This window comes from Loxodonta africana, chromosome 9 (assembly GCF_030014295.1).
Source record: "Loxodonta africana isolate mLoxAfr1 chromosome 9, mLoxAfr1.hap2, whole genome shotgun sequence".
Taxonomy (NCBI): Eukaryota; Metazoa; Chordata; class Mammalia; order Proboscidea; family Elephantidae; genus Loxodonta; species Loxodonta africana.
The window spans coordinates 14518665-14542346 of NC_087350.1; the positions used below are offsets into that span (position 1 = coordinate 14518665).

Here is a 23682-nt window from a genome sequence, read left to right on the forward strand (position 1 = left end):
GTCCTGCGTCATCGTCACGATCATTGTTATCCTTGAGCCCACTGTTGCAGCCACTGTGTCAATCCATCTTGTTGAGAGTCTTCTTTTTCGCTGACACTCTACTAAGCATGATATCCTCTCCAGGGACTGATCCTTCCGGACAACATGTTCAAGGTATGTGAGAAAAAGTCTCACCATCCTTGCTTCTAAAGATCATTCTGGCTGTACTTCTTTCAAGACAGATTTATTCATTCTTTTGGTGGTCCATGGTATATTCAATATTAATGATATTGTTTGATCATTTCCACATTCAGCTGGATCATCTTTCTTTGAAAAGGCATAAATATGGATCTCTTCCAGGCAGTTGGCCAGGTAGCTGTCTCCCAAATTTCCTGGCATAGACCAGTGGTCACTTCCACTGCTGCATCGTTTGTTGAGGCATCTCAATTAGTATTCCATCAATTCCTGAAGCCTTGTTTTCTACCAGCGTCTGCAGTGCAGCTTGGACTTCTTTCTTCAGGATCATCGGTTCTTGATCATATGCTACCTCCTGAAATAGCTGAACATTTGCCAATTCTTTTTGGTACAGCGACTCTTTGTATTCCTTCCATCTTCTTTTGATGCTTCCTTCTTTGTTCAGTATTTTGCCCATAAAAACCCAGTGCCGTCGAGTCGATTCCAACTCATAGTGACCCTACAGGGCAGAGTAGAACTGCCCCATAGAGTTTCCAAGAAGTGCCTGGCAGATTCGAACTGCTGACCCTTTGGTCAGCAGCCGTAGCACTTAACCACTGCGCCACCAGGGTTTCCATTTTGCCCAAAGGATTGAAGGATTTTGCCCATAGAATCCTTCAACTCGAGGCTTGAATTTTTTCTTCAGTTCTTTCACCTTCAGAAACGCCAAGCATGCTCTTCCCTTTTGGTTTTCTAACTCCAGGTCTTGGCACATTTCACTGATACTTTACTTTGTCTTCTCAAGTTGCTCTTTCAAATCTTCTGTTCAGTTCTTTTACTTCATCATTTCTTTCACTTAAGCTACTCACTGTTCAAGAACAAGTTTCAGAGTCTCTTCTAACATCCATTTTAATGCAGGATATAAAATCTGTTTTAAATGACTAAAGTAGTCCTAGGTGGCACAAATGGTTAAGCGCTCAACTACTAACCAAAAAAAATGGTTGTTTAAACCCACCCAGAGGTGCCCTGGAAGACAGGCATGGTGATGTGCTCTGAAAGGTCACAGCCTTGAAAATCCTACAGAACGTACATGGTTCTATTCTGCAGCACATGGGGTTGTCATCAGTCAGAATGAACTCGAAGGCAACTGATTTGTTGTTGTTTTAAAATGATTGAAGGAAAAAAGATTCAAAATGTGAAACACTCACACACACTAGAAAAAAATGATCAGAAAAATTTGAAAAAGAAATCATAGCTTCTAGAAATTAAAAATAGCATTAAAATTTAAAACTCGGTGAACAGTTAAAACAATAAATTAGATACATTTGCTTAATAGCTCCATCAAGTTCAGAGAATTGGTGAGGTGGAAGAGAGGGCTGAAGAAATCACCCAAAATGTAACACAGGGAGCTAAAGAGACAGAAAAACGTGAAAGAGAACTTCAGAGCCATAAAAGAGAATGAGAAGGTTCAGCCCAAGTAAAAAGAGTTTCAGAAGGTGAGGAGAGAGAATGGGAGAAAAGCCAAGAGACGCTTGATGGAAGACTTGCCCACGCAGCCCCAGAAAGCACAATCCGAGGCAGGATGGATGACAAACAGCTGGAGAAGCACATCCCCCCATCTCCCGGGCCCCAGCGCAATCCTCCCAATGAGGAAATCCATGTACCAACTGGGGCCCTCCTCCCCATGTTCCAGGATACTCCTCTCATCCCTTCATCTCTCCTCACCAAAATCGGCAATGTCATTCACTTCCCCCAGGGCTGCCGGCTGCTTCAGACCTGGAGCGTTCTGGGGAATGAGTAATCCCTTCATTATTCCGGGTATAGAGGTCAGTCTGCCACACCCACGCGCTTTCAGCATATGCCTCTGTGCCCCTTTCTGGCATGCTGAGTAGGTACTATGGCTCTCCCTGGCACTGACTCCCATCCTGTGACCATGGAGACACTCCTGGCAACAGTACAGACAAGTACCAGTCACATACAGGGCGGGGACAGTGATCCAGGAGTCCCCACAGAAATAGCACCTCAGTCTCCCTCAGCTTCTTCCTCTTTAAGCAGGAAGAGCCCTGTGCTTGAGCTCAAGAATGCAGCACACCCAGGGCACTGGGAATGTTTGCAGAATGAGCAAAGGAGGCCGCCAGGCTGCGGCAGCCCACTACTCTTCACCCTCTCCACCTTACAGCTCATTCCCCCATTCCCCAAGTCCGGATGCAGCCAGAAATGAGCCAAGGATAAATTCAAAACACCCTCAAAAACTCCCCTCCCTTGCGTGATCTGAAAAGACTTTGCGAGGCATCAGAAGTGGCCCATCAGATGGGACCAACACCAGGACACAGACCAAGGTTCCCCTGCCCCTCCACCTGCCAGGCGCCTCATGTGACAACCTGCCAAGTGGTGTTACTTCCTTTCACAGGTGAGAGACAGGTGCAGAGGTGAGGGGCTCACACCCAATGCTGCAGGAAAGGCCCGAGGCACCGTACCTGGCAGGATCAGCTTACCCAGGGTAACTTTGGTTCCGACAAGGGAGGCAGATTTCAGACCAAAGGAGTTACAGAGGTTGAACTCTGGAAACTTGTCTCTTACCCTCTGTCTTAGTCATCTAGAGCTACTGTAACAGAAATAGCACAAGTGGATGGCTTTAACAAACAGGAGTTTATTCTCTCACAGTCTAGGAGGCTAGAAGTCTGACTTTAGGGCACCAGCTCCAGGGAAAGGCTTTTTCTCTGTTGGCTCTGGGCGAAGATCCTTGTCATCAGTTTTCCCCTGGTCTAGGAGCTTCTCAGCACAGGGATCCCTGGTCCAAAGGACTGCTCCTGGCACTACTTTCTTTGTGGTATGAAGTCCCCATGTCTCTCTGCTTGCTTCTCTCTTTTGTATCTCAAAAGAGATTGACTTAAAACACAATCTAATCTTGTAGATTGACTCCTGCCTCATTAACATAATTGCCTCTAATCCTGCCTCATTAACATCATAGAGGTAGGATTTACAACACATGGGAAAATCACATCAGATGACAAAATGGTGGACATTCACTCAATACTGGGAATCCCAGGCTGGCCAAGGTGACAGATATTTTGGGGGGACACAATTCAATCCATGACAACCTTCATGCATTTTCTTTCCTGCAGGAGGAAGCTCAGGGTGTCCTTGGCCTGAGGGTTTGCACAAGGCAAACCTAAACCTCAGGGTACCTCCCCTTCACCTAGTCTGGTGCACTTCTAGCCCACACTGCTCAGCTCCTCCAAGTCTGGGTCGCCCACCACTTGAGACCCAAAGCCAGGCAGGCAGCTGAGGGCTGTAATGTTCACAGTTGCTGACTGCCCCCACTCAGGGCTACACTAGACCTAATGCTCTGCTGTCTCCATCTTGAAATCCCAAGCACTTGATAATTCTACACTTGAACCTGTATTTTGTACACAAATCCTGACAGGACGATGGAGCAGGCACAAGAGCCCACAATATGCATGTCCACCTCTGGTCCTTGCGGCCCCATTCACGCACAGCATCTGCAACGCCCACAAGCTCAGAATTCCGGGAACCACGACGTGTGGGAGCCCCTCGAGACAGGTGAGCATGGTACACCTACCACTGGGCAATGAGCTGGGCGCTGACAGACCAGAGAGGACATGAATCCTGTGCCAATCAGAACTTGCTTCAAACACAGAAAGAAGGCGATGGCCGCCTAAGAACCACGACCGACCCAGGAGCCCCATCACGCACTCCTTCCCTGTGTGAGCCAGCCATCACCTATTCTGCAAACAGGGCAGAGGAGGAAGGGGGGTGGGTGCCCACAGCCCCTCTTCCTGCCAGCCCCTCCTCACTTCCCAGTGAGCCCAGGGACGGGGCACAGGCAGAAGGTAAAAAATGGGCGATTTAGCTGTGTGCAGCCTTTTTTTGGGAGGTGTGCTCCTGCGTTACTTGGAGATTAAAAATTGAATTTTAAAAAGAAGCCTCACCCGCCCTCTGCCAGCAGCTGGGAGTAGGTTTGGATGGCTAGTTCAAGGGGCCCCTCTGACCTCATCCCAGCCCTGCAGAGGCTCAGGAGGGGGGCGTTCACCTGGCCAAGCACCTGTGTGCACCAGCACCACAGTACTTCTGTCCTTACCAACCCCACGGGCTGCACAGCCCCCGCAGAGAAGCCCAGGGTGTGACTGCCGCATTTGGGGTTGTGGAGTAACTCTCCGCCTCGCCCACACCTCCAGGCTGTCCTGACGCACAGTCACCCGTGGCACAGGCAGATCTTAGTTTACCAGACCCGGTGCCAACATGGAACCCCAAGGCAGGGGCAGTGCCTGGACCAGGGCAGAGCCCACAGCCAATTCTGGACAGAGGGACTCCAGCCCACCTGGGTTACCTGCTGAGTTTGGAGGAGGGGGAGGCACTTGTGAGGGGGACAGGATGCAGCCTCCCTGGAGTGTGAAACAGGAGGGGTGCCCCAGGGACTCCTGCCCACCTCAGGAGGTCCCCCCTTCTGGGCCCACAGAGGAGTGGGGGGAAGCAGGCCCAGTGGGCCCTTGGGGAGGGGAGGGATTTGAAACTTAGAAAGACGCGGAGAGGCAGGAAAAGAGGGACACTGTTTTAAAAATCCCCTGATCTTGGTGGTGTGGATAGTCCCCACACAGTTCCAGAAAGGGAGGCTGAAAGAGCCAACAGGAGGAACAGATGGAAAGGGCTTCAGCAGCAAGATGACGGAGGTGCCCACAGAACCCAGAGGGCATCTTCCAGCCAGTGGGAAGGGCGGGGTCTAGGCAGTGGGGGTGGGGGAATTCTAGCCAGTGGGGGAGGGAGATTCTAACCAGTGGGGGGGCAGTTCTAGCCAGTAGGGGGAGAAGGATTCTAGCCAGTGGGAGGAGTGGGATTCTAGTGGGGTGGGGGGCAGGTTCTAGCCAGTGAGGATGTCATGGAGGTTCCCTTCTGGGAGATCCTAAACACCCAATTACTGCCTCTACGCCTCAAAACACACACACAGTCACAGCAGCAGCTTGCTACAGCCCTCCATGGACCCAGCACTGGGCATCCGCGGCAAAGGCAGACTGCTCTGCAGGCGAGGGAAGGAGGCTCAGATGGGGCAGGGGCTGCCAAGGCCACCCAGCTCGCCGGGCCAGCCAGAGGCCAGAGGAGGCCTGGACTGCCTGTCTCCAGTACTGGGTAGCCCACCTCCGGCTCAGCATCCCTCGTATCCTCCTGATTCACTTCCCTGCCTGGCTGGCTGAGGGATCTGGATGGAAAGGTGGGGGTAGGAGCGCAGGGTCTCCTCCACAGTGCCGCCCTCCTTGGCTCCCTCCAAGCTCTGCCACCAGACGGCTCAAGGGCTCACCGGGTCACCGGAAGCAAGGGAGGCACAAGACAAGTCCCAGAGTACCTGCCACCTTTCCACACCCCCATAACAAGGTACTCTTCTTTGTTTGTTTTCAAGACTTGGCAGAAATACTGAGGCCCTAAGGTACAATTCCATCACTACCTGTCTGGCAGTTTGTACAACTGTGGTAGCTATGCCACCAGCAGGGTCATCCATGGAGAACAGATTTCCACAGAGCTTCTAGACTAAGAGTAGGAAGAAAGGCTGGGCAATTGAGTTCTGAAAATTTGCCAATTAGATCAGCCAATTAAACCTTATGGATCACAACCTTATGGAGTCATTGTCTGAATCGCTTGCTTTGGGCACGTCATCAGGAGGGATAGATCCCTGGAGGAGCACATCATGTTTGGTGAAGTAGAGGGTCAGCAAGGATGAGGAAGAACCTCAGTGAGATGGATTGGTACCGTGGTCACAGCGATGGACTAGAACATGCTGGCAATTATAAGGATGATGCAAGACCAAGCATTTCATTTCAGAACATTTCATTCAGATACACATAAGGTCGCTATGAGTTGGAGTCCACTCAATGGCAGCTGTTTATCTAAGTACAATTTACCTAATTCTGGGCAGAGTGCCCAGGGAAACACCCTCCACCATCTGCACCAGTATCCTCCCAGGAAGGAAGCTCCTTGGGGTGCTCAGAAGCCCAGAGAAGTCAGAACACAAGGGAGAAGACAGGCCCTCCAGCACCTTCACAACCTAGCCTCCCACTTCTGCCAGGAGAAGGAGGGGTGAGGGAGCCCCCACCCATTCACCCTGCTCCATCCAGCCCCTCAGGAAGCTCTGGGGCCAGCATGACACGGCCCCAGGAGCCCACTCCCCCTCCAGGATAAAACATGGTCCACGCCATGGGGAAAAAGCCACGTTTAAGAAGCACAGATTTTTAATTCTAGAAAAACACTCGACATCTCCAGTCTGACCCTCCACAGACACTGCAGGTATTCACCCCTCCTTCACTCACCAACAAGCGGTCATCAGGCCTCACCCTGTGCCAGCCCAGCGCTAGGTCCAAGCCAGCTGGAGACCATAGGGGCCCACCAAGAGCTGATCAGTGCACCGACGTCCAGCGTCATCAGCTCCATACCTTCTCTGACTGCTGGCAGGGTTTGTGCAGCTTCCCTCCCTCCTGGGCACAGGAGACCCTGATAGGAACACCGCAGCCCCCAGGGACAAACCCTCTCACTCTGCAGGCATCCAGAAGTCCTGCCCCTGGACTCAAGTCAGCTTCCCGCTACAGCAAGGTAGACAGTCCCCCAAGAGGAGAGACAGCTGGTAAATGGGCAACTGGGAAAACTCAGTCCTGCCGGCAGCCAAGGAGAGAACAATTCAAATAAGAATGAGTTGTCACACTGAAATATTACAGTACTACCCAGCACCTGTGAGGCCAGAGTAAAACTAACACCATTCTTGCAAATTAGCCCATTAGGTGAAATACAGAAACTGGATTGATACCAGAATGCTGACTTTTTGTTTAATGAAACCCATCTTAGGAAATCCAGGTCTAGCTTCTTCGGGACTACTCATCTCTGCCAGTCCCACCAAGATCAAGGCATCTTTGGAGACACAACCTGATGCAGGGCATGAATATCTGCAAAGGGTATGTCCACGGTGGGTACCTTATAGCTGCGCGCTGCCCTGTTCACGAAGGACGCGTGAAGTGTGCCTGCCCTCATCAGCAAGGGCATCAGCACACAGGGCATTCCAAAGCTGGGCTTCTGTCGGTCAATGTCCACACAATGAACGTGGTCGGGAAATATTCTCTGTGACTCCGCATCCTGAACTTCTCAAGGCTGACATTGTATTTTCACATTTCTTTACTGTCGTTCCTAAAGTAAAGCCCGTTGAAAGCAGTTCCTCATATTTTGGCCTTAAGTTACCCTACTCTCTACTTCCAGGCCAAGTATCTGTAAGTAATCATTTAATACCAGTAAGTATCTGAGTATCTATAAGTATCCTAATCTCTGTAAGTAACCATTTAGTATCTGTAAGTATAAGTAGTTACTTAATATTGACTATAAGTAATTACTAAGTGTCATTAAGTCTCCAAGTACAGTAACTATAAGTAATCATTTAACCCGCTCCTAGTGCAGGAGAAATCACCACTTGAAGGAACAGTATTTAACAGCTCCAAACTGGAACTCACTTAAGCTGTGGCTGTGCCACTCAGCCTGTTTGGGGAGTCCAGTGTCTGCTGGGTTTTCCTCAACAGCCCCAATGGGCCACAGCCATACCCACCTGACAAGGCACCCATGTGTGTCACAGGCCTCACTCCCCACACATGGGACTGACGTCACCAGGACCTGGTCAGCCGGCGGTGATCAGGAACAGAGCTGCGCTCTGGACAGGGCAGGCTGCACTTGGCACACACAAGGCAGCTGTCCTCGTATGCTGGGCACAAGAGTGGGGCTCCACATGGAGGTGGGTACTCATGCTGCTGACCCCTGTGGCGCTGGGGAGTGGTGCTGCTCTAGGTCCCCACCCCTGCATTGGCCCTAAAGGAGGGGCAGAGCCCTGCTGGGCTTTAAAATGCCCCCTGAATTCTCACAGGTGAAGACCCCACCCTCTGGTCCCTCTGGCAGTTCTCACCATGGGGACTACCCATTAGCTCCAGAAAGACAGGTGTAGCGAGGCTAGTGTATATTAATGGGGGAGCAGGTTACATCAGAAGGGAGTGTGTGCTGTGCAAATTGATGCGGTCCATGGGACAGGACAGAGGGCAGAGACTCCCCAGCTCACCCAGGCCTTTAGAGTGGGAGGCAGGGCCCAGCTCCCCACTAGGCAGCAGGTAGTTTGGGGACAGCAGGGCAGACCCCGGTGCCTACGACACCAGCAAATGGGAAGCCCAGGCAGCACACTCTCTAAACTCTGACATTCTCATTTTCCTGCTTGTTTTCTTTCTGATGACAGAAGTAATATTACGCTGCTAGAAGACAAGTTGGAAAGTGTAGAAAAATATAAAAGTGGTAGGAAAAAAATAATCATAACCTTATTAACATATGGCATATTTCCTTCCAGCATATTTTCTACCTCAACTAATTAACACCAACTATTTTTTTTTTTTATTAGTCGGAATCCACTCGACGGCAACAGGTTTGGTTTGGTATTCTATGAGAAGGAGTCCTGGTGGCATAGTGGTTAAGAGCTCAGCTGCTAACCAAAAAAAGGTTGGCAGTTTGAATCCACCAACTGCTCCTAGGAAACCCTATGGTACAGTTCTACTCTGTCCTACAGGGTCGCTGTGAGTTGGAATCGACCCGACAGCAATGGGTTTGGTTTGGTTTATTCTATGATATGGAGTCCTGGTGGTGTGGTGGTTAAGCATTTGGCTGCTAAATGAAAGGTCTACTAACCAAAAGGTCAGCAGTTTGAATCCACTAGCCGTTCCTCCAGATAAAGATTGGGAGTCTGCTTCCATAAAGATTTACAGCCTTGGAAACCTTATGGGGCAGTCCCATTCTGTCCTATAGGGTCACTATGAGTCAGAATCGACTCAAAGGCAATGAGTTTATCCACAACGTTGGATCTTGCTTTTTTTCATTTAACATTAGAACATAAACATTTCCCGTATCATTAAAACCTTGCTGTAAACCTCATTGTTGATGACTGCATAATTTTCTATGGTGTGAATACATTATAATTTACTTAACACACCCTCAGTCATCTGAGAGTCTGGGCTTCTTGATAAATTAAATGAATATTCAAAATGTCTCTTTACATCTACTTTTTCAAACCCATTGTGGTAGATTTTGAACAGATTCCACGTAAAGAGCAGGGTCCCTTTAAAAATCAGAAGCAGGTTTAGGAGTGGCTTTTTTTTTTTTTTTACTCAGCCATCTCTAAGGAAACCAACTGTATGCAGATGTAGAGCAAACAGGAGCAAATACCTCCCAGAGCAGGGGGCCGTCTGGGAATTACACCTTCGGTCTGGATGGAACCCTTGGAGACTCGCCTGAGGGCTGTGAAGACACACTGGACTAGGAGCACGTTACAGAAGCGGGGAGTCACACAGGGGAGGTGAGGACTAGGAGCACGTTACAGAAGCGGGGAGTCACACAGGGGAGGTGAGGACTAGGAGCACGTTACAGAAGCGGGGAGTCACACACGGGAGGTGAGGGCTTCCCAGCCCCCACCCTGGCCCTTAGAAGGCGTCAGTTCCGGAGAGGCACACACCTAGCAGGCCCTTACTAGCAGGGTGTTGGGGAACTGGCCCTGAGGGTCAAGTGGCCAGGAGAAGAGACTCTTTCCAGAGTGGCTGCAGCAGGAGAGGGGCAGGCCCTGGGATGAAAGGTGGCAGTCAGCTCAGGGTGGGCCCCCACAACTGAGGGGCGAGTTACTGGTGAGCTGCAGCTTCCATTCCCCAGATCATTCTAAGATTTGTTCTTTGCCTTTTTGTTTCTTACATAAAGGACAAGATAAGGAAATGGGGAATCCACTCTGAGAGCCATGTGGGCTCTTGCCCAGACTCTCCAAAGGGCAAGCTGCACTGCTGGAGCAGGCACAGCTCTCTGGAACAGCCTCTGTGGGGTCGGAGAAGAGTTACCAAAAGTTCACTCATGTCCAGGGGTGTGCTATGAGCTGGAATGTGGTGCGCCATGGCCTCTCTAGAGACACTTCCAGCACTACAAGGATGGCCTGGAGGGATGGGGGTTGGTGTAAGGGCACCTGCTTGGTCACCTCTGGCCACCTTGGGGTCCCTCTAAAATGGAAACATGCCTACCTCATAAGGTCCCCATGAGGGTGCAAGATACAACATGCTGTGTGCGACATGCTAACATTCAAATCAGGCCGCTCCCTGCCCTCTGCCTCAGACAACGAATACCACTGACAGTCTTGGGGCACTGGCAGCCTCCTTCCCCTAGTGGTAACACACACAAACTGCAGCCTCGTACCCCTAGTGGTAACACGCACAAACTGCAGCCTTGTCCCCCTAGTGATAACACATGAGAACTGAAGGAGGTTAACTTCTCCCAGAAAGGCACTTTGGATGCCAGGCTCACTGAACCATTGAATTGCATCTCCTTAATGTTTTTTAATGATGTCCTGGAAACCCTGGTGGCATAGTGGTTAAGTGCTACAGCTCCTAACCAAGAGGTCGACAGTTTGAATCCACCAGGTGCTCCTTGGAAACTCTATGGGGCAGTTCTACTCTGTCCTATAAGGTCGCTATGAGTCGCAATCGACTCAACGGCAGTGGGTTTGATTTTTTTTTTTTTTTTTTAATGATGTCCTGCTCTGCTGAAGGCTGTATGGTAGCTCAGGAACCAGCTCGGAGAGCTCTCTTACCAAGAAATCGGTAAAATCAAGTTGCTAAGTGCTTATTCAATCTGTATGCTGAGCAAATAATCCGAGAAGCATCAGGATTGGGGGAAGACTCATTAACAACCTGCATTATACAGATGACACAACCTTGATTGCTGATAGTGAAGAGGTCTTGAAGCACTCACTGATGAAGATCACAGACCACAGCCTTCAGTATGAACTATACGTCAACATAAAGAAAACAAAAATCCTCACAACTGGACCAATAAGCAACATCATGATAAACGGAGAAAAGACTGAAGTTGTCAAGGATTTCATTTTACTTGGATCTACAATCAACACCCATGGAGGCAGCAGTCAAGAAATCAAACGATGCATTGCATTGGGCAAATCTGCTGCAAAAGACCTCTTTAAAACGTTAAAAAGCAAAGATGTCACTTTGAGGACTAAAGTGCACCTGACCCAAGCTATGGTGTTTTCAGTCACCTCATATGCATGTGGAAGCTAGACAATGAACAAGGAAAACCAAAGAAGAATTGACACCTTTGAGTTGTGGTGTTGGCAAAAAATATTGAATATACCATGGACTGCCAGAAGAACGAATAGATCTGTCTTGGAAGAAGTATAGCCAGAATGTTCCTTAGAAGCAAGGATGGCAAGACTTCATATCACACACTTTGGACATGTTATCTGGAGGGATCAGTCCCTGGAGAAGGACATCATGCTTGGTAAAGTAGAGGGTCAGCAAAAATGAGGAAGACCTTCAGCGAGATGGATTGACACAGTGGCTGCAAAAAATGAGCTCAAGCAGAGCAACGATCATGGAATGGTGAGAACCAGCAGTGTTTCATTGTGTTGTACATAGGGTCGTTGTGAGTCAGACCGGACTCAATGGCACCTAACAGCAACAAGTGCTGCTGGGGTAACTTCACCAAGAATCCAGTCCTTAACTAGTTAGGCAGCATATACACGCTATGTTACACAGGTCCATGATCAACAACAGGAGGAAAGTACAAAACTAGGTGCTACCAGGGCTGCTGTTATCCAAGCATCATTCTTGCTCCACTGTAGAGGCCACTGTCTTTGTAACGGTCACTTGTGAGCGTAAGAAGAAAAATCCCAGATGCCCAGAATGCTCGAGCATTAGCCCAGGGGCATGGCTCGGGAGAAAGCCTAGTTGGAGCACCTCACTAACGGTGGGACTCACAGCCCACAGAGGCTGGGGAGCTCCAGGCTTCCGCAGACCTTCTGTACCCTCATAGGCCTCCAAAGACCAGCACCAGGGAAAGGCTGGATGTGCTAGGCTTAGCCCTGATCCAGAACTTCACCAGAGGCAACAGGTCATGAAACATGAGAAATGGGGACTCTGCTCCCCATTCCTCTGATAAAGCAGAGGAGGGGTGCCCCTATAGCCCAGGTTTCTATATCTCAGTCTTTGTTTTTCTTGTCCTTTAAGGTAAAACAATAAAAAGGCAAAGAAGAAATGATGTTTCTCATGAAGCAGAGAGACACTGCAAAGAGCCAGGTGCAGACTGGGTGGAGAATCTAGTGCAGGGATGTGAGCAGGTGTGCGGGGGGATCCTGAGACCCCAGGCCAGGCATGTGGTCATCTATCAGGCTGCTCTATCGTGCCACTTGAGCCTCAAGCCTGACCAGGGGCCTCATGTCCAGACAAGGAACCAGACTCGAATGGGTAGGTGGCCCGCCAAGGCCACCAGCAAGCAACCTTGTCACCAGGGTCAGGGTGAGGGACAAAGGCTCTGGGGCTGGGACCTGGAGGGCCCTGAAGATCCACACAGCTGCTGTGCCCAGGGCAGTGATACCGCCCGACCTTCGCTGACGCCCTGGGGGGTTACAGCCCCAGGGCCTGTCGCTCTAGCTCCTGGGGATAACTGGCCCACATCCAGCTAGTAGTGCTGTCTCGTGGGAAGCCTGACTCCCGGAGGCTCCAGAGAGCAGACAGACTTTTCCTACATACCCACAAGTCTTGCTCAGGACTCAGACATTAAGTCGCCACCCCAGAGACAGGACCGGAGAAGGATTTCCAGGCTGTGTGCAGGGGAGGGTTTGGATGATATGGGCCCCGGCACCAGGTCTGGATTCTTCTCAGGATACTATCAAGCCACCTCCTGAGGCCAAATTTTGCAAAAACGATGCCCGTCAGAGAAAGAAGTGTGCAGAGAAAGAAGTGTGCAGAGAAAAAAGCGCTAGGCTGAGGGGAGACAGGGGCTCCGGCCCCCACGCCCCCCACCAACTCACCATGTAGGTTGTTTCCCCACTTGCAGAGAAAAGGGCTTGGATCACTCTCTGAGACGCCTCCCAGCCCCACACCTCAGTCAAACGACAAGGACAGAAGGCTGGGGTCAGCTGAAATGACACCACACCAAAGCCTGTGCTAACCTAGAGGTCGGCTTTTATGGGACACGAGATCCAAAAGGCTACTCCGCCAAGCTCACCGTGCCAGCACCTGAGACGCAGGCCAATGGACACCTGTCCCACTGCCAGCCCCACATGGTCCCAAGAGGGGAACCATCCAGACAGTGTGTCAGAGTCATCGAATGGGACACCTAAGCCAGGAGAAATGCACAGGGAAAAGCACATTCAGAAGAAATATTCCGCATCCCACCAGACTCCTCAGGACTTCCAGGGTCACCAGGAACGATGGAGTCTGGGAAAGCGACAAGCAGCCGAAGGAGACTGCAGGGCTGTGATGCAGCATGCAGTGTGGTCTGGGGGAGGGGGATGGGCACGAAGAAGCCTCCAGGTGGGATGCAGGGACCAGGTGGGGGAGGGGTGCTGGGCAGGGAGAAGCCTCCGTGGGGAGCGTGGGATGTCTAGCAAACAGATGAAGTTTCGACTTCCACAGAATCGGAGTACTGTACAGGTGTAGGGGCATGAACTCAGGGGGCCAGCCTGGGAGTTTGCGAGGTTCAGAGCACCTGCCGAGAGAGCACAAGGGGAGATGGGGACAGCCCACCCCAACCCTGCAAGCATACTGCCTTCGACCACTCCTAGTGTCAGCCCAACCTTCAGCAGAAGCATCTGGGCCATTTACAAAATCCTACAATAGTGCGGGAAGAGCAATTTAAACGTGAGCAATCTCAATAATTAGATAAAAGCAAACAAAAACCATAGTGAGATACCATTTTTCACCTTCCAGATGGACAACGATCAAAAAGTTCTAAAACTTTGTTGTCTAGCGTGCCCAGAAAGACGCACAACCTATCCGGTAATTTGAAAATCTGAAACACCGTATCCTTAACCCAGCAACTTTATTTCTTGAGATTTACCCAGCAGACATGCTTGCATACAGGCACAAAAGCGCAGAGACCAGGACAGCCACTGTGCAACATGACTGCAGTATCTTCAGCCCTGCCGCTATTGCAGCTCAGGATCAGACACTGCTAAAAGCCAAGCAGGAGGAGACTGGAAGAGTGTGTCCCGGATTGTCTATGTGACCGAGCCTGCACGGGCACAGACGTGACAAGAAAGAACCCAGACCACCGTGTGCAGAAAGCGTGGTGTATGCTGCTGTTTGTTCAGAAAATGAAAAGAGGGGGTGGTTATAGACATATCAACGTCATCTAAACATGAAATACCCCTCAGGATGTTTTCCTAAGGAACTCAAAGCGAGTTCCCCCAGGGAGAGGGACACTGAAACTAGGATATGAGACATGATTTCTCTACGACTTCTTTCATACTTTTTTTGTTTTTACCATGTGCTGTGTTCTGTTTGCCAAATAATTCAATTAAAGTTTTCTATGAACAAACAGTTATTCCTTATCAAAGTAGTATAAGAAAAGAAAGGGTAGCTAGCTCAATCTAACCTGACCACAGGTGCAACACATCGGGCAGGAAGACTGTCACTTAAAACGAGCATCTAAAATTGCCCTCAACTGGGAGAGATTTTGCACCCAGGGGACGTTTGGCAACGTCTCGAGACATTTTTGGCTGTCGCAACTGGGGAACGGGGTGCTACTGGCATCTAGTGGGTAAAATGCTGCTCAACATCCTACAGAGTACAGAACAGCACCCTCAACACAGAATAATCTAGCCCAAATGTCAGTGGTGCCGGGGCTGGGGAGCCCTGCTCTAATCTAAAGACTGCCTCCCTAGACCATCTCTGGTTTGGGGCCAGTTTCAATTATTAGAAAGTTTTTTTCTTAAACTGAACCCAAATCTGCCTGCTTAAAGACTTTCCTTCCCCCACGTTTTAATTTGGCACTTAGTTCACTCCAGACTGTGCAGTTAGTGTGGGTGTTTGGAGATGGGAGTCAGCGGGCCAGGCTGCACTCCCAGAGGCAGAATGAGGCAGTGGTCTCTGTACCCTGAACGCACCTTCACCAGGTGTTAGAGGGCCACCGTGGTCTCCAACCCCTGCACGCACCTTCACCAGGTGCTGGAGGGCCACCGTGGTCTCCGTCCCCTGCTCGCACCTTCACCGGGTGTTGAAGGGCCACTATGGTCTCCGTCCCCTGAACATACCATCACTGGGTGTTGGAGGGCCACCGAGGTGAGGCACAGCACAGCACCAAAGAACTAGGGAAGGCAGGTGGCCCTGGTCCCAGGATGAAGGCACACCATCCCTAGAACAGGGGTCTGTGGACCCCAAAAAGTGGCCCCACTGTCTCGCTGCCTCCAGCACCCCTCCTGTACCCCTCCTCCATGAGCATATACTCTGAGATGATAGGCACTGCTTTCTGTACTGCTGTGTGAACTTCAGGGCCATGGGACCACCCTGGGCAGAGCCGGCACAGAGCACCTGCAGGGCAGGGCTGTGGCAGGGGCCCTGGCTCTCAGGGAAGGGTGTCCTCGGCCTGTTTGCTCCGTGACATCCAAAGACAGTGAGTCTCCTGCTTATCTTTGAGAGTGGCTTTGTCTGGCCTGGGAAACCATCTCCAAAAATGCTTGTTATTGTCAGCTGCCGTCAAGTTGGTAAGGCTTGTGGCAATTTCATGTACCATGGAATCAGACCACTGTGATCCATGGGGTTTTCACTGGATGATTTTTGGAATATCTCCACACCTATCTTCCTAGTCCAGCTTAGTCTAGAAGTGTCACTGAAACCTGTTCAGCATCATAACAGACAAGCCTCCACCGACAGGCGGATGGTGGTTCTACACGCGGTCACTGGCCAGGAATCGAACCCGGTCTCCCACATGGAAGGCGAGGATTCTACCACTGAACCACCATTGCCCGCACCAAAAAATAGTAGGTGCCCACATTTCCACAGCCTCCCAAGCATTTGCAAACCTCTCGCCCCTAAGGAACCTGTGTTCTCACAACGGTGCCCCCATCCATGGCAGTGCACCTGGCCCTCTCAGCACAGTGGAGGGTGCCTGTCTACAAAGGAGGGGAAGTGAGCTGCCGCAGACCACAGAGGCTGCCTGCCCGTTAGCCACCAGGCAGGCAGAAAGCGTCGGCACCTGTCTTTTGAGGGGAGACTCAGCCCAGCCCTTTCTGAAGTAAACAGGCCCTCTGAGCCCTAACCCCACACACCTGGCAGGTTGGGGATGCTGCAGCTCAGAGGAGAGAGAGACCATGATGTGGAGTGGCTGTCCCCTGACTCACAAAATGGTACTGCCCCACCAGTCCCAGCCCACCCCCACAGGGTATGTCCCCTCCAGAGCTCCAGCCCAGGGCCATCTCCATGTGGAGGGCCAGGGGCCAAAACTTGAATGCCCGCCTGATGGGTAGGTAGCACCAACGGCATGGGGGGGTGTGGAGGTGTGGAGGCGGGGGTGGAGGTGGGTGTTGGGACCAGGTTGCCCCAAAGGTTTCCAAAGAGAAACCAGAAAAGGAAGGTTTTATGTAAAATTTCAGTTTTAAATATTAGCAACCAATTTCATTTTTCTGTGTTACCCAAACCAAGCAGCCTGGCAGTGCAGACCCCACAGACACTGCCCAGATGGTCTGTCAGGCCTGCGTCCCTCCATGGGCTACTCTGCCTGCAGGGGCAGCCTCCAGCCCTAGGCTGGCAGGGAGGCAGGACAATGCCCAAGGCATGTAGGTGGCAGCTGGTGTTGGGGTCTGTTTTGGGGGCTCTGAGATCCTTTGGGTCACCCGGCCTGAGGGCTCAGTCACTGGGGGTCACACATGCATATGGCCAGGAGGGATGTCTGCTCAGGATGCAGGACTCCAAGCTGAGTGGCCCACAGGCTCTGCCCAGAAGAGGGGCAGTGCCAGCTACGCTGGGGCAGCAAGGATGGCAGTCTCACGGGGAGCAGAGGCAGAGGGGCTGAGGTAGGACGGTGACGAGGGGAAGGTACTAAGGCCGCAGGAAGCTGGGGCAGCGTAGACTGCTGAGAGGGGAGAAGGAGGGTGGGCGGGTCAGATGCATGTTGGGGGATGGCAGGGGGCTGAGCAATACACCCAGAGGTGATAGTCACGCAGGGAAGATGGTAACCATGGTGACATTACCATGAGAATCTCGAGGTCAAAGAGCAGCCATGCTTCCATTTCTCTGACCAACTGCCACCCTCTGACAGGCATGGTGGAGCTCAGGGCAGGAGCAGGCTTGGTCCTCCCAGGGAACAGGAACCCCAGGAACCTGCATCCCCCACCCCAGAACCCCCGTCCATCACCCCAGGGACCCACATCCCCCACACCAGGGACCCCGTCCCTCCCCCTGCAGGGTCCTGCATCACCCATCCCAGGGCCCCTGTCCCTCCTCCCAGGGGCCCATATCCCCCACCCCAGGAACCCCTGTGGCCCCCTCAAGGACTGGCATGCCCCACCTCAGGACACTCACCCCTCTCCCCAGTGTCCTCTGTCCTTCCCCCCAGGGACTCCCATCTCCCACCCCAGAGACCCCCATCCCCCACCCTCAAGACACCCATCCCTTCTCCCAGGTTCCCCTATCCCTCCCCCCAGGGTTCCCTTCTCCCTCAGGGCCCCACATACCCCACCCCCTAACTGGTCACTGGTCTCTGTGTCCATCTGGCCCCACGGCCTACTCCTCCTGGGCGCCCTAAGGAACCTTGTAAAATGTAAATCAAAGCTTGTCTCATGTGCCCCTGTCTCAACCCAGGCTGCACTGAGGGCAAAATCTGAGCTCCCACCAGCCTGTGCACCCACACGGCCTCTCCACCCACAGTGTCTCCCCTCATGCCTCAACCCTCCTGCCGGTCCACACTGCTCCCACCCAACACCAACCTGGTGGTTCCCTCCCCAGTGGGTCCACCTTTCCCTGGCTCTCAGCCTACAGGGACTGGGGCCGGCACACACGGGAAGAGCCGCGGTCTGAAGGAGCCTCTCTTTCACTGACAGCCAGAAGCTGGGCAGCCTCGGTCCGGTCAGACCCCTACCACAGGGCCCTGACTCCAGGCACCATTCCCCACTGCACCCAGGCCCTCCCGACTCTGAAATTCTGTGGGTCCAAGACTGCCTCACTTGTGACAGAGTTTACAGTCACAGCCAGAAATGTCATCAAGGCCTTCAAAACAAACAGAGACTGCTCACACCCACCCCACCTGCGTTTGGTTAGGGTACAGTCAGGCTGGGGGCCCGTGTAGCTGCTGACGCCTCATGCCTGCACACAACTGCCAGAAGATGGGAAGTCACAGTGGGAGAGCGCCACCCAGTGCGGGGCACAGGTGGCCGTGAGCACGCAGGCCCGCCCCCACTCCCACAGTTTCAGAGTATAGAAATTTGCCCGGCCCCTTTCTCCAAAGCGGCTGAGGAGAGGTTGCCTATAGCTGTCAGGCACTCAGGAAGAGAAAGTCCATGGGAACCAGGGGCAACTAACTCTCAAGTTTAACACATTCAGCAAGCAGGAGGCTTCAATGTAGACCTAACTCTCATCAGGCTCGAGACCACTGACCTGCTTCAGGCCAGGCCAGGGGCCTACCTGGTGCCCCACCCCTCAGGTCTAGAAAGCTGTCACAACACCCCCCTGCCTCTCCCCAGACCTTGGCTATCTGAGGATAGACTGGATCCGGTTGCACTTTCTGGATCTCTGCCAGATGCCAGGGCTCCTGAACCCAACCAGGCTGAGTCACGGCCCGCGGAGGCAGTCAGCCCAGGAGAACGATGAGGCGGGCCCTGGACAGGGAAGGGGTCCCTGCAGCCCCCGGTGCAGGCTGCCTTAGCCCTGTGTGGACATCCCCAGGAAGCACTTGCCAACAGCAGCTTCCCGTGGGGCCCAGCTTTCCCAGAGATGCCCGCCTGAACCTGCTCGATGGGGCTCTCTAAGGGGACAGTAGAGTAGTGCAGTCACAATGTGACAAGGAGACCTCGAGGTGTCAGTATCCACTTAGTCCTTCAGCTTGTCTGGATTGTCCCAGAGGGGGTCCACTGGGCCAGCTAAGCCCCTTGTCCCAGGCCAAACAGATCCCTCACACTTGGCACCCACGATGGCCAAGCACAAGACTATGTTGCCAGGTACTACTCCCCCGCCCACCACTGGCCCACACTCCTCCGAAACGGGCCCACCACAGACTCCCTGGTAATGCAGCCAGCCCTCAGCCCACCCTGTCCAGCCATCCTCAGCAGCTCCTTCTTCTGGTCCTCAGATGCCTTGTAAGGGGAAGGAGGCTGGGCTCGTGCACCCATGGTTCAGTTTGGGTGACCAGGTGAGCAGCAGAGCTCGGTATCCCAGGACCACCTCCCCACTTTGCCTTCACTTGCTGGCCTTGTGGCCCCCTAGGCCACCCCAGCACAGGCCCTGTGTGGACTCTGGCACTAGGCAGCCCAGGCTCCCTTTCTCATACTCTCCCCCCAGCTGCCAGGCCCTGGGCCAGTTATCATCCTTGTCCTCACCTGGTACCCAGCCTGGCAGGGCTGTGGGGCAGCGGAGAGGATGCAGGTCCACCACCCAGCCCACAGCTCAGCACAGAGTCCATACTCCAGGAGAGATGCACCCCCAGGTCTCCCTGCAGGCACCCTGGCTCCTGAGCCCCCCTGCAGAGCCCCATGCCCCTGAGGCCAAAGTGGTCCCTGGATATGTTCCCCCAGAAGCTCGCTGCTCCACACTTCCCATCCCTGACACCCCGTGCCCTCTTCTGAGCCTAGTGCCTCCCCAGCTCCCAACCTAGGGCAGCTTGACTAGTGCCTCCCACTCCATGCCAGCCCATCAGTCTCTTAACACCATTCATCCTGGCCTCCTCACTTTTTTGTGCTGGACTTGGGCAAGCTAATCTCTACGAACCTTGGTTTCCTCCTCCATCCCATGGGATGACTCCCTCAGCTCTCAGGGAGGCATAGAAGCCAGCAAGGGGGTACCCTCCACATAGCTGAGTGCTCCTGAATTTGTTCACTTACCCTAGCCCACACAGCCTGACCTATGCACCTCACCCACCATGGTTCCCTCAACAGTGAAGGGTTCAGCCAGGATGGGGTCCAACAGGAGGGAGTACAAGATGGAGACCCCACAGTACACGCATGGTTCCCACACGCACGGGTACAGGAAATGCCCAGCCCAGGTTCTGACACAGAGGCAAGACCCACAAACACTTATGGTGGAAAAAGGAAAATAGTAAACCCCCGCTCAGGTGCACAACAAGCACAGGGGGTGTGTGTGGGATGGATGGGGACTGATCTCTGGGTATACGCGCATCTGAAGTTCAGGGTCACCACAAAGTAGAAGGTAAGGAAGTAAAGGCACCAGCAATGAGCTATCCAAAAAGGAAATTCAGAAAATAGTTCCATTTACAATAGCACCCAAAATAATAAAATACCTAGGGATAAATTTAACCAAGGAAGTGAAAGTCCTGTGCACTGAAAACTACAAAGCAATGCTGAAAGGAACTAAAGAAGACCTAAGCAAATGGCAAGACATTCCACGTTCATGGATTGTAAAACTTAATAACTGTTAAGAAGACAGTATTACCCACAGCAATCTATAGGTGCAACACAATTTCCATCAAAATTTCAAAAGCCTTTTTTGCAGAAGGAAACCCTGGTGGCATAGTGGTTAAATCCTACGGCTGCTAACCAAAGGGCTGGCAGTTCGAATCCACCGGGCGCTCCTTGGAAACTCTATGCGGCAGTTCTACTCTGTCCTATAGGGTCACTATGAGTCAGAATCGACTCGATGGCACTGGGTTTTGGTTTGGTTTTTGCAGAAACGGAAAAACCAATCCTCAAATTTATATGGAACTGCAAGGGGCCTCAAACAGTCAAAGCAATTTTGAAAAAGAAGAACAAAGTAGGAAGACTCACACTTCCTGATCTCAAAACATAATGTAAAGCTACACTAATCAAAACAGTGTGGTACTGGTATGTTGTTCTGTGCCATGGAGCTGATTCCAGCTCATAGTGACCCTATAAGACAAAGAAGAACTTCCCCATAGGGTTTCCAAGGCTGTAATCTTTATGGAAACAGATTGCCATATCTTTCTCCAGAGGAGTGGTGGGTGAGTTAGAACTGCTGACCTCTGGGTTAGCAGCCGAGTGCTTAAACACTGTGCCACCAGGGTTCCTTGCCACTGGTATACAGAGAGACATACAGACCAATATAATAGAACTGAGAGTCCAGAAATAAACTCGTATACCTATGGTTAGTTGATTTTTGTCAACAATGCTAAATTCATTCAATGGAGAAAGAACAGTGTCTTCAATAAGTGGTCCTGGGACAACTGGATTGTCACACGCAGAAGAATGAAGCTGGACTCATACCTCACATCATATATGGAAACTAACTCAGAATAGATCAAGGACCTATATGTAAGAACTAAAATCATAAAACTCTTAGAAGAAAAAACACAGGGGTAATGCTTTTGATTTGGCAATGGATTCTTAGATATGACACCAAAAGTATGATTAACAAAAGAATAGATAAATTAGACTTCATTATAATTAAGAACTTTTGTGCATCAAAGACATTATATAGAAAATGAAAAGACAATCCATAAAACGGGAAAAATTTTTGGGGAACCATATATCTGATAAAAGTTTAATATCCAGAATATATAAAGAACTCTTACAATTAAACAACAAAAAGTCAAACAACCCAATTAATAAATGGCAACAGACTTGAATAGACAATTCTCCAAAGAATATATTCAAATGGCCATTAAAGCCCATGAAGAGATGCTCAACACCATTAATCACTTAAGAAAATGCAAACCAAACTCACAATGAGGTACCACCTCACACCCACTAGGATGGCTATAATTTTAAAAAAAGGAAAATAACAAGTATTGGTGAGGACGTGGAGAAATGAGAACCCTCATACACCGCTGGTGGAAATGTAAAATGGTGCAGCCACTGTGGAAAAGTCTGGTGGTTCCTCAAAAAGTTAAACATATAATTATCAAATGACCCACTAACTCCATTCCTAGGTATAAACGCGAAAGAACTGAAAACAGGAGCGCGAACAAATGCTGGTACACAAATGTTCATAGCAGCACTATTCATAACAGCCAAGGTGAAAATAATCCAAATGTCTATCAACATATAAATGGATAAACAAAATGTGGTATACAGTGACTAATTATTCAGCCATAAAAAAGAATGAAGTTCTGATATATGCTACAATGTGGATGAACCTTGAAAACATTATGTTAAGTGAAAGAAGCCAGACACAAAAGATCACGTATTATATGACTCCATTTATATGAAATATCCAGAATAAGTAAATCCATAGAGATAGAAAGCAGGTTAGTGTTTGTCAAGGGTAGAGGGAAGGGGGAATGGGGAATGTTTAATGGGTACGGGGTTTTCTTTTGGGTGATGAAAATATTCTGGAACTAGATGGAAGTGGTGGTTGTACACTTTAGAATTGTTAATTGTCAATGAACTGTACACTTTAGGATGGTTAATTTTATGTGATAGGAAAATCACCTCAATTAAAAAAAAAAAGATAAAAAACTGTTTTCTCCATTGCCAGAACAAATTCCACAAAGACCTTCAGTTCTGATGCTTTGAGATCAAGGCCTGTCACTGGCTACGATTAATGTGCGTATAAATGTTCTGTGGGTGATCCAGCTCTTTGGGGTCTTCAGGAGGGAAGTAAAGAGATCCTTCCTCTACAGCACAGATGCCAAGCCCCATTCTGGAGGGCCCACAGCTAGGGAGCCCCACTCACTAGGAAGCCAGCAAGGCCAAGAACCAAGGTGGGAAGAGACTGGGAATGAAGTTGGAGAGAAAGTGTGAGAGGGGCCAAGACAGAGATGCTCCTGTAAGCAAGAGGCAGCAGTGTTTCCAAGGGAGAGGATGACCACCACACACAGAGAGACGCAGGGGCAGCAGCACCAGGCTGCGTGGTGAGAGCCACGCAGTCATGAGGGGACCACCTTCCAATGGCCTCACTGCTGTAACAAAGTTTCTCAGACCATGTTGCATTTTTGCAACAGTGGACACAAATGAAGATATCAGCACCTGCACCCTTGCAGAGGGGAGTGTATTCACCTGCTGCTGGTTAGAGGGTGGTTGGATCAGGAGACTGCAACGGGTTGACATTTCTCACATGTGACATGTGTCATATGCCATGCTCCATTGTTCCTCCTCCCTCTGTTCTGGGTGCATGCCTGTGACATAGGGGTGATCACATGGCCCGTCCTGTCTACCATCCATGCTCCAAGTGAGGACCAACTAAGACAGGGAGCACAGGCTAACACCTTAAAGCACCACACAAACATCGGCTCCTGCAGCACTGCTCATCATGGTGAACGTGGGGTTAGTTTTACCTACTACGCCCTGACTTTTTTTTAATAGACTTTATTTTTTTTGGAGCTGGGCTAACAGAAAAATAGTGCAGAAAGTACAGAGAGCTCCCATATACCTCCTCCCCGCTACACACTGTTTCTCCTGTTAACATCTTGACTTCCTGTGGTGCACTTGTTATAGCTGATGAACCAACACGGATACATTATTATTAACTAAAATCCACAGTTTACGTCAGGGTTCACTCTTAGTGTTGTCCACTCCTATGGGCTTTGACAAATGCATTATGATGTCATGTGTCTACCATT

General features: G+C 50.9%; 1 protein-coding gene across 2 annotated transcripts in view; it reads right to left on the minus strand.

The window, feature by feature from the left end:
* PHF2 (PHD finger protein 2) overlaps positions 1-23682 on the minus strand; it is an 86731-nt gene that overhangs the window by 56015 nt on the left and 7034 nt on the right. The gene's annotated exons all lie outside the window — the stretch shown is intronic.